The sequence below is a fragment of the Aulonocara stuartgranti genome, assembly GCF_965226115.1.
Source record: "Aulonocara stuartgranti genome assembly, chromosome: 16".
In the NCBI taxonomy this organism is placed as follows: Eukaryota; Metazoa; Chordata; class Actinopteri; order Cichliformes; family Cichlidae; genus Aulonocara; species Aulonocara stuartgranti.
In genome coordinates, this window is record NC_138952.1 from 8938357 (window position 1) to 8949021 (window position 10665).

General features: G+C 38.7%; 1 long non-coding RNA gene across 2 annotated transcripts; it reads left to right on the plus strand.

The window, feature by feature from the left end:
• The first annotated feature begins 2722 nt into the window (after positions 1 to 2722).
• LOC309691472 lies at positions 2723 to 5801 on the plus strand. Of its 2 annotated transcripts, XR_014272014.1 has the most exons (5): positions 2723 to 2756; positions 2878 to 3487; positions 3846 to 3998; positions 4370 to 4455; positions 5050 to 5801. It is a non-coding gene; the product is annotated as an uncharacterized lncRNA (long non-coding RNA). The 2 variants fall into 2 exon arrangements; XR_014272015.1 differs by having other exon boundaries at positions 2726 to 3487.
• The last annotated feature ends 4864 nt before the right edge of the window (positions 5802 to 10665 follow it).

Below are 10665 nucleotides of genomic sequence, written 5' to 3' on the forward strand. Positions count from 1 at the left end.
TGTAATCACCTTAAGATAGACTGGTGAAAAAATGGAAACAGAAATTTATAAACACAAACAGATTACAATCTTCTAGCAATCTCCAGTTATATTTCAATATAAAAACAATGTTGCTGAGTGTCTACGTGATAAAGAAACATATAAATTGCATTTCTGCATCGACTACATTACTATTTGTGGAAGATTTTCTGTTTCTGTGAGGCTCTGGAAAGACTCTGAATCTAAGAATCTAATGTGAATTTCTGTGATGTGTAGTCAGCAACAATTGTGTGATTTTTGGTAATTTATCACACTTAATCGCTGTATTATCACACAGACATTACAAAGACCCAGACTGATGCCATGTTAAGTTGCTTTGGCTGACTGTGAGTTGTTGCAGACATGGTTCATCACAAATTTTTTTGCACACGGCCACAGTCATTTTGGTCATGCAGCAGTCTCCGACCACTGTTTTCCCCTCTGTGACTGCAGCCTAACCTGACAAATATACTTCAACCTTATAACACTGGGACATGAAACAATTACCATTATTGAACCTTCTAAGAAAATGTATCTTTATCAAAAAGGAAAGTTTGAAGCCCAGTCCTAAAAGCAGAGTGTCTATCCCCTGAATCCAAACTGGTTCCACAGAAGAGGGGCCCGACAGCTGAAGGCTCTGCCTCACAGTCTACTTTTAGAAACTCTAGGAATCACAAGTAAGCCTGCAGTCTGAGAGAGAAGTGCTCTGTTAAGATAATATGGCATTATGAGGTAAAGATGCATAAAATGACACTATGTTGAAATAATCTTTTACTGTATGTGCTTTAAGTGCCTGAAACTTCTGCAGTGGGTGTGCAGCCGTGCTTTGCAGAGAGACATTTCCTGTCATTTCTCTTGAGCTAAAAAAAAATATATATATATATATAATTTTTTTTCTCCTTCCATGGTTCCAACATGAAATGTGTCAGAAACACCAAACCATTTTTGTATTTTTAGTCTTAGTATATCATTTTGTGCTTTTCGCTGATCAGTCTAAATCAGTCCAAGAACAAACACATAAATGATTCGTTGCTTGTTGGATCTGACAGGGCTACACCATGCTAAGCTTTTAAATACGCACAGTGTATTCATAAAGCACGGATAATGTCATCTGTAGGCGTCCATTTGTGGCGATCTGATGTTTCTTTTTTTGTCCACTCTTCTCTGCCTCTGTCTGTGCATTCGTAAAAAAGCCCCGAACCCCTCGGCGGGCGGACGTGGAGGCCATCATCAGTCATGGGTCGTTAGTTTGATCGTCCTTTCCATAATGGGGTCAGTGTCACCTCGGCCTTTCATAATTCTCTAATTACTCTGTGTCTAGAGGTGGACTCTCATTAGCATGAAGCACAGAGACGAGGGTTCATAGCCCGACTGTATACACTCAGATTACTGACTATTTACTTGACCTGCCACGTTAGTAAGATGCTGCTGCTGTTGTGAAACTCTTTGAGGGCCACTCCACTCCATTTTCTCAAAGTAAGCCTCAGTGTTTCCAACAGAATGATCTTTTTTGAGTACTAGCAGCATTGGGGGAACGTACATTCTCTATTGAGCAACACTGCAGTTCAATGCAGTAGAGCTGGAGTTGAAAAATCAACTTTGAGATTAGACCTGGGTTAGCAAAGACTGAACTTTCAAAGATATAGGGCATTTTTCTTTGCTGAAAATACTTTCTTAAATAAGATGGTTAATATAGCGATGAGCCATCCAACTACAGTTTATGTTTGAGAAACACTTCCTCTGTTTTTCTCAGCATCACACTGATGCTGCTTTGAATTTGTGGTTGGTGTTTTTAGCTGTGGTTCCTCTCTTTGTTTCTCTGCACTCGCGGGTTAATCTCGCTTTCTGCTTCTGGCTTGTAGGTGTCAGGATTAATTAAGTGAAGTCAAATTTCCAGACAGTTGGTATTTAAGCTGATTTATGACACTGATGCATCTTAATGTGCAAGTGGGATAATGTGTGACTCTCCTTGTTGACCCCTGTGAGAACAGAGTGGGTTATTATGGAAAAGGGACATAAATCTGTGGGTACAGTCACAGTGTGGTTACTAACCTGACTATGAGCAAGTCCCTTAAATAGAACAGATTAGAAGCAGGTTAGATTTAAGTAAAATTATTACATCTCTTCTCCTCCTCACTATTTAAAGGAACAAGGATGTTAAGGGTTTTAAGCGTCATGAAAATAGGGGACAAACAGAAATATTAAATATCTCATCAATTCCTCAAAGTTTATAGCGAGGTGTTTAAAATTAAGGACTAATATCAAAATGCAAACATGCAACTTTAACTTTTGGCACACTTTACAATATAGATGCTATTAAATGCAAATGGATTAGAGTAAAACTTTAATGTTCCTGCGGGACAGTTTACAGACAGACGTCCAGCTCCAACACATCAAACACGGATCTCCTGCATTATTTGATTATATTATATAAAATGCTGCTACTAAATTGCCAGTCACATAAAAATCATAAATGAATTAGTGGCTAACCTACAAATATTCTCATTGTTGGCGGGTGGTGTTTTTTAATTAGAGCTGTAAAATGTAGAAAGCAATGAAAAAGAACAGGTAGTTGGTATAACATCTCAATCTTATTCTAAGGGTGCCAAGTGCATGTATGAAAGCTATGGGCATTTACCTTATGAGCCCTTTGGTGTTGGTGTCACATAGCTGCATTAAAAGGCTCCAAAAGGCTCAAACACACTGAAAAAAAGGGACTGGCCATCTCTTGGATTTATGTAAGCATCTTGCATGCATTTAACACAATTGCCTCATGTTTTAAAGTTAAATGTAACTATATAGTGTAAAAACTACATGATATGCAGAAAGGGTGTATTAAATTGTTCATATCATGTTCAGGTGAAGTAAGTCAATAAGATAGCAACGTTAAATCTCGTGAAACCACGCGTGATTTCATCTCGCGGGCTTTGGATCGTGGTTTAAAAAAGGCATCCATCTCAGTCAAGTCGAGCAGCCAACTCTACGTTTTTGGTATGTCTTGATTTTTTGAATTCATTTTTACCATATTTCAGCCAAATGTAGTTAAACGTCTAGAGTGTCGCCATGTAACATGCTAAAAAAGAGCCGTTAGCTTATTTGCTGTTTTATCTGTTGTCAAAGAATTGGCGCTTTTTCATTTGAATTTGTCTTTGGCACAAGAGCCGTAATATCACATTAAACCTAATTACGAGGCACTCATAACATAATTTGGTTTTCTGTGTGAATAGATTTGTCAACTGACTCTTCAGTTACATTGTGTATTTACTGCACCGTGGTGTTAGTGAGATTTTGGACATTGAACAGCTTTAGCTAATATCATCAGCGGCATTATGCTAGCTTACATCCCTACCCCTCCTGGCCTCACCTGCTGTCCTTTTGTTTTTGTTTTTTTTGCTGCACATTGAGAGATGACCTCTATTCTGCATTTCACCAGGAGTCAGCTGATGGATTGTGGGTTCAAGGTGTTATGGTAAGAAAGTATATTCTATTTTCGTTTCTGTAACTTAATTATAATAGGTTTTTTATAATTATTAGGTGCATGCATACTCACCCTATTAATACAACTGAGAGATCCAAAATCTGCCATAGGTTTAACTTATACCTGTATGTATTGCCAGAAAGGTGATTACTGGACTCGCATTAATGCACACTTGAACTGAAATGAGGTTGTAACTTGTGGGTTGTTGGGTTGCAAATCAGAAACAAACATCTTTGGATTTTTTTTAATCCCATAAGATCTGGAAACACAGTTTTTATTCAACAAAACATTACTGATTAACCAAGCACAGTGCCTGCTGTTATTTCAAAATAATTTTATGTCATTTCAGATAAAATGCAGCATTCCAGTGCATCCCAACCATGCCTTTACAGTCAAGGTTTCTGACGGAGCTGAGTTTTTCTCTGACAGTCTGCTGAAAGTGTTTGCAAAGTGATCAGGGGAACAGGGCACAAAGCTAAAGGATGTAGCTGCCATAATGACAGTAAGAACTTTAAAATTCTTTAACTACAAAGTGTATATGTATTGCATTAGGTCAGTAAAAGATTTTTATGCTACATCCATTGAAACAGTCAACTATTACCTGTGAGTAATGATTCCACTAAAAGGATGCCATAATTTTCGTCATGCATTTACTGGCCCACTGAGAAAAAATTATCTTTTTTTAAAAATAAATGTTCTGGAAACTATATATCCATAAAGTTGATGTCAAACAGGAACTTTTGATATTGCTTTGTAGATGCTGGTGTTGCATGTTGACTGGTTTAAAAAGTCAAGAGTTTTTGTCTGGGATCATTTTCTTCTGTGCTACTGAAAAGTTCACAAATCTCTGTTTTCTTTGTTATAATACTTTAGGATGACATTAATGCTCGGAGTCCCTCATCAAAGTGCTCCGCATCTGTGTGAAAGACAATTGCAACATCTTGGTGCAGGAGTTCATGGTGAGTGTTTTATGAGTAGATTGTGGCTTTGCAACATTTAAAAATGCATTTAGTTATCCACTTGATCCTCATTGGACTGGTTAGGACCAGTAGTCCTCTTTAATAATTTGAAGTTCACATGAGGCCTGGTAGTGAACTCGGCCGCCGGCCCTTGAGGCCCCATCCCCACCCCTGTATTAGGGGTCACATCAGTGTGAAAAAACTTTAAATTTGTCATTCTAATGAACAAAGGAAAATCCCACCAATATTTATATTAGCTTTTGTTTGAAAAAATGACCAACTGACCAACAGCTAACCAAATTGTGGGGCTGAAAGTCTAAATTCTAACATCTTCTGAGTGACATAGCCTGGATTTCTGATGGGCCGGTGTCTTTCTAACAAAAACTAATGTAAAGCATTTGAAATTATTATGTTTTTCACCCTCTCTTAGAAACTCTGTTAGACCATGAATGGCAGCATGGCAGGCCACTCTTTGGCTATAGCTATTTACTATGTTGCTTGCATTGGTTTAAATTACTCTAACATTAGAACTGGTAGATTAAAAAGAGATGAGTTTAAAAAGGAATCTTAAAGAAATGTTTTGTGTTTAACCAGGACTTGACTGAGGCCACTGCACAGATTGAGAAAACCACAATGAACATCTGTCTCCAGAGGATGCGGCAGGCAATGACTTTTCTGATGTTGTTCTTCAAGATCTGGATAACGTGACCTTTGCAGTAGCCATGCTGTTTGGACCTTTTTTATTCCTTCAACATGAGTTACCCATCACAACTCTGCTACACTTTTGAGGTGATTCAATGGGTGGTAATGGAGTTGGATGCAACTCAGCTCTCAAGAAAAGCTCACAACTAAGACAAAACTGCTCCTGCAACGAAGCTCACTGTTATGCATGTGAGGTGACCAGCTCTAGGTGAGAGGACATTTAAATCTCACACTTGTTCTGCTGCATTTTTGAAGCTCAATTCCAGGAACGGATCGCAGGGTTCATTTTTATATACTCTGCAACTGCCATGAGGACGAGCCGTTTTTTGTTGTTGTTTGTTTTTCCTTTTGCTCTGTACAAGTTCTGTTTGTCTGTTTGGCAGCATTTTTAAATTTCTCTTTGTATTTTTTCTTTCTTTTACTAGTGAAGAGATGTAGCGTGAACAGTTATACAGTCTAAATATCCCATATGGGTCGTGTGAAATGGTATTTTCAGTTTCATTCAGTTGAAGTAAAGAACGTTGAATATTTCTAAGTGTGCTGTTTTGAACCAAGATGTCACAGTATGATCAGTGCTGTAATTTTTGACAGTCACTGTATCAATGTTATTTTTGCGTCTCTTGAATAAAGGTTTTGACCTGCAAGTGCTAATTTCTTTAGTTATTGGGGTAAAATGGGTAGTGTTAATAGGAAGGTGTTTGCCAATTCAGTAACCTAATTTAATGTTAATGGAAACGAACATTACCTCAAATTGTTTAGTCATAATTGTTGTTTAACTGAATCTTGACGTTAGAGGCCTTAAATAGAATGTTTTGTATTGTTCTTTCCCAACATTTTTCAAAAGAAACAGTCCAATTTCTTTGCTGTGATTGATTCCAGAGAACACGGAAGAACTGACATTATTTAACTGTTGATTTATATAGATTCAGTAGAGGAGTAATGTCAGTTTAATTCTTTACCTACTGCAGTGAAATTAGACATTTTGTTTTGAAAGGTTACTGGTGGATGCCAGCAACCATCTTGGAAGAGAACAATACAATCTGTTATAAGGCCTCCATTTGAAAATTGTGTATTTGATACTAGAATATAATAGCAAAATGTAATTTGAAGATAACATGTAGTATTTAAGTGACCAAGTAGTATTGGGTAAAAGTTATTGAATCGTGTTGGGATAACGTGAGAAAATTGTGAAGGATTAAAATATTCCAAGAGCTCAAATTACTTCAAAACATGTTTAAGTCACATTTTATCAACACAAATTGCACAAGTTTATTGAACATGAATAAATTGTGTTAATTTAATTCAATTGTTTAAGTTGCTGCCAAAGCAAAACATCTGTGTGCAACAAATGTCCACCATTGAATTAAGTAAATCCAACAACATATTTTTTTCAGTGCAGGGTCTGTGTTCTCTTTCATCATGTATGTACATCATAACCATTGGGTACATGTCATTTTATGAGGGTCGTCTTCTTCCTCTTTCTGTTGCTCTCATACACTATAGTGGATCATCTGCCTCCATCTCACCTTGTCCCTACCATTGCCCTCTGTCATACCAACCCCCATGTCCTCCTTCATTAGATCCATGAACCTCCCTCGAGGTCTTCCTCTTTTCCTCCTGTCTGGCAGCTCCATCTTCACCATCCTTTGTCCAATATGTCCACTATCCTCCTCTGCACATGTACAAACCACCTCAGACTTACCTCTCTAGCTTTGTCTTCAGACTGATCAATTTGAACTGTCCCTCTAATGCTCTAATTTTTCTAGTTATGTCCATTCTGGTCACTTTCAATTAAAACAGTAACATTTTCAGTTCTGCCACACCAGCTGTGATTTCCTGACTGCCAAACTTCTGACCAATCCCATCCTCCAACAGCCTAATGTGGACATATAGATCTGCTAACTCTCCAAGTCTAATAATGCTTTGATTGGAGTATTACAGCAAAGGTTTATGTGAAACCAGCAATTATCATGAGAACGTGTTATATATATATATATATATATATATATATATATATATATATATATATATATATATATATATATATAATCTCAAAGAAAAATGGGAGAGGTAAAAGGAGCATGAGACCTAAGCACATTTTAAATGGTATTTATAAGAAGGCTTATTATTGTAGGTTTATCTTGAGGTTAGCATAAGGAAACAAAGGGAGTGTGTGTGTGTGTGTGTGTGTGTGTGTGTGTGTGTGTGTGTGTGTGTGTGTGTGTGCATGTGTGTGTGTGTGTGTGTGTGTGTTCAGCCTGGTGCCCCAGACTAAAAGAATTATCAGACTGTGTCAGGAGACAAACAGGATTATCTGTGTCTGTCTGTCTCTCACAGTCAGTGACTCCATATATCCATGTATGATACTCGGCGGTTGCCATGGCAACCACTCACAGCGCACTTTTCACTTCATGATTAGATTTGTGATGAGTTTCACTGAGTTTAACTGCCGGGATGTATCTGCTGTATTTTGCATTGATTGTATTGATTCCAGGTGCCCGGGTGGATGAGGCGACTAATCTGTGCAAGTTACATTAATCTGAATGAAACCTTGGCTGTCTTAAACCATTAGTTGGACCTGGAGGGTGGGGACCTTTCCATATTTCCTGACATATCTCCCGATTCAGTTGTAGATCTTCATATTAAACATGGTCAAAGGTTTAAATAATTATCCTTGTGAGCTGAAAGCTCAGAGATCATGGCTATCCCTAATATGGTCATCTCAGACACACACAGCTCTGGCTGAAGCTCCACCCTTTTCAAATCTCCTTATGAGGGGCAGCCAGTCAGAAGGGCTTCAGGGAGAAAATTGTTCTATTCTGCTTTTGGTGCTTTTGGGAAATGTTCTTATAATTATCTGATGAATAATGTCACAACAGACCACCTACTCTTTTTGCAGAGAACTCAACACTCCACCCTGTCATCTAATGGAGCTTCCTGTTTCCTGTTTGGATGTCACCTTTGATCATACCAGGCTCTGGTTGCCTAGGTAATGCTCTAACATTAGTTAGCTGTATCCTCTGTCTGTAAGTTCCTACTTTATGTGATGTCCTTTGTCTTCTTCCTAATAAGTCATCAGGATCCTCATTGGTTAGGCACTTCTATCGCTCAACGCAGGTGAGAGGTTTAACTCAGTACTCACCCACTTTGCACCAACACCCCTCGTCATTGCTTGTCATTGGGCCAATGTGGGCGTCCCTTAAGTATGATTTTCTCTTGCTCCAGAAATCCAACATGGTGGTGGCCAAAACACTGTGTACTTATTCACAATGCAGTAGTTGGTAGCTGCATTTTTGACCTGGATTCACTTGGGATCACATCTCGATGCATATTAAAATGACATGCACTGAATTAACAGTCACTAAAAAACTGAAGTTTTCATTAACACTCTGGCTTGAGGCTGATTTTTAAAGCAAGTTTAATTGTGTTACCCTTGGCTCTAGGAAGTTATTTGTTCTGAAAATTATCTGATATTTTCAGACTAAATGTTAAATCTAGGTAATCAGCAAACTAACAAAACAAAAAAGAAAATTGCATTCCTCATAATTTTGTTTTTAACCTGTTATAGTAATTCAAGGGCTTGTTGTTGACTCTTCATTAAGTGCCACTTTTCCTTCCCCTAACATTTCTCTCCTTGACTCCGCCACACTTGACCATGAAACATTTCTGCATATTAAAGTGTAAAAACACTTCCAGGGGCAAACTGCAAGATCTGCTTTTTATTTCTTCGGCTTAAATAATAAGTTGTTTCTGTATCTGTATTTAAGCAGTGAGAGTGAGTACACATGAATTTGAATTTTGATCAGTGATTTATTACCGAGCAAGAAACCTCTTCTCCTCCAAATTAGCCAACAGAGGAAGACTTGTACAGGACAAACTGCAAAGACCAGCCAGCACTCAGTCAACCAGAAAACAGCCAGTGCTAACAACAATCATTGCTTTCCATCTGCCAAAGGCGCTCTGTGCAGGAAACAAATGAGGTAGCTGCGTGTTGTGACACTACATCACCAAAACATGAGAAAAGGAAAATTCCTCTGGTGGTTTTTTGCCTCCTAGTAGACTCGCTCAGAGTAACACTCCCACCTATACACACTGCAAGCACACAACAACTGATGCTGCACACACTCATGGGTGCACTTCGAGGACATTTATCATGTTCAATTACCTTCAGCTGGGATTTAGAAACAAATCAGTGCCAGGGTTTCAAACCACACACACGCCTCCCGGCGAACCTTAACTTAGAGCTGGACATTTTCCTGGAACGGACGCATCGCACCACTCCACACGCTCTTTCTTTACTCTTTCTGTCTTTGCTGCTCCTTGTCTGGAGGTCCAGCATGTCTCGAAGTCATGAAATTACATTCCTTTCTCTCTAATGGGAAACACATTTTTCAGGTATGAGAAGAAGCTGGAAACAGGGGAAAACTTTGGAAGTGGTTTGCCTTAACAGTGTTGATCCCTGCATCATTAGATAGATCCTCCTGCTCTTCCTCCCAGATGTTCACCTCATCTAGATACACTCAATGAAAGGCTTATGGTACTTTAATAGAAGTGTGGATAGAATTATATGAGCTGTCAATTATGGCTTTCTACTGACAATGTTTGTCAGCACTTCAAGAAGGATTTTATTGGAGGCCTTTCTAACTTTTTATTGTCTTAACATCCACATGGCCGATGGTGAACCACCTAGGTTTACAGCTACAGTAGAGTTATGATTTAACCACATGGCAAATGGTTGGCCTTTCAGAAACTAGAAGATGTTATCTTTCAAATAAAATCGTAAACCTTCATTTTGGTGTCACAATTTTTCTGGTAAGCTTTTATATTTGGGTGTGGAAATGCACAAGAATTCTGTAAAACCCTAGATAGACCCTACGTGGGTTTCCAGTGGCCCGCGTGGATGCAAAGAGATTAATGATTTGTCATCAGAAAGATCTAGCATGTCAACTCTCTGTCTTTTTCTCTATCTTTCAGCTCTAAAGCAGCAGGACAACATAAATACTGACCTGAATGTCGCCTCCTCTGTACAGCCAGAGGTGCTGATCATTAAGGCCGGCCATAAAAGGATAATTTAAGGACAAACACACTCAACTGTACGGTTGTTTGGTTTCGTTATTCATCTTTGAAATCACATGGTGGCTGATTCTGATTGGGCAATTAAAGCTTTAACAATGCGCCACAATTAGAGAGCAATATGCACAAGTCCCAATCGTTTAGCTTCATTTAATCCGACAAGCTGGCAACAATAGAGAAAACTCACTCAACGTCTCTATTAGGGAATGCTCTCGAGCTGGTTTCCCTTCCCAGTGCTCTATCTGTAGAAGTCAGGTGGGAACAGAACAATAGCTCTCGTGATTGATGGACCTAAAACCAAAATGGCTGAAAAGGCCGAGGAGAAAAGTGATAATTATGTTTTAATCATGGTCATCTAGGGGGAATTCAGAAGGTGAGGGCCATGTGCTCATGTCCACCCTACCCCTAACTACAGGCCAAGGTTCTTATTATGAA